Below are 994 nucleotides of genomic sequence, written 5' to 3' on the forward strand. Positions count from 1 at the left end.
AAACTCTAAACCAAACAATGGCTAAAGATAATAATAATCAAGGTAATAATGCTGGCATTCATATTATTAAAGAGAACAAAGCTCTGTGGGATTATTCTGTTCTACTTTTGCAAGGCTTACATCAGAGCATTAGAAGACTTCCTATTAGTGCAAACAATTTTGAGATCAAGTCTGCTTACATTCAGATCATTCAATCTTCCGTTAAGTTTGGTGGGTTACCCAATGATGATCCTAATTCCCATCTAGTTAATTTCTTGGAAATCTGAGACACTTTCAAATATAATAGGGTGACTAATGATGCTATCAAACTTAGACTCTTTCCTTGTTCATTGAGGGATAAGGCAAACAGGTGGTTGAAGTCACTGCCCACTAGATCTATTACTGCATAAGAGGACTTGACTCAAAAATTCTTAGCAAAATTCTTTCCATTTGGAAAACTACAAAGTTGAGGAATGATAAAACTTTTTTTATAAAGTTTGATGGTGAATCCTTAAAAAAGGCTTGGGAACGATTTAAAGATTTGCTTAGCGGATGTCCACACCATGGGTTTCCTCAATGGCTTCAAGTTCAGACATTCTATAATGGGTTGGTCAGTTTAATAAGATCTACAATTGATGCTGCTGCTGGTGAGGCATTGATGAGTAAAAATCCTAATGAAGCTTATAATTTGTTGGAACAGATGGCATTTAATAATTATCAATGGCCTTCAGAAAGATCTAGTTCCCAAAAAGTTGCTAGTGTTTATGATATTGATGTATTGAATGCCTTGACTGCACAAGTAGCTGCATTGACGAAACGATTTAACACAATGGGAGTTAATGTTGTCCTAAACTCTTTTATAACTTGTAATTTGTGTGGAGATAGCCATTCAAGTGATCAATGTCCATTTAATCTTGAATCGGTTCAATTTGTTGGGAATTTCAACAGGTAGCAAAACAACCCATATTCCAATACCTATAATCTTGGTTGGAGGAACCACTCAAAACTTTCATGG

The 994-nt window shown here is 35.2% G+C and overlaps 1 non-coding gene across 1 annotated transcript; it reads right to left on the reverse strand.

Moving 5' to 3' along the window:
* Positions 1-442: 442 nt before the first annotated feature.
* Positions 443-549, reverse strand: LOC148763533 (small nucleolar RNA R71). The gene has a single exon (XR_016025647.1). It is a non-coding gene; the product is annotated as a small nucleolar RNA R71 (small nucleolar RNA).
* Between the last annotated feature and the right edge of the window lie 445 nt (positions 550-994).

Source organism: Theobroma cacao, chromosome 3 (genome assembly GCF_053813885.1).
Source record: "Theobroma cacao isolate CCN51 chromosome 3, ASM5381388v1, whole genome shotgun sequence".
Taxonomy (NCBI): Eukaryota; Viridiplantae; Streptophyta; class Magnoliopsida; order Malvales; family Malvaceae; genus Theobroma; species Theobroma cacao.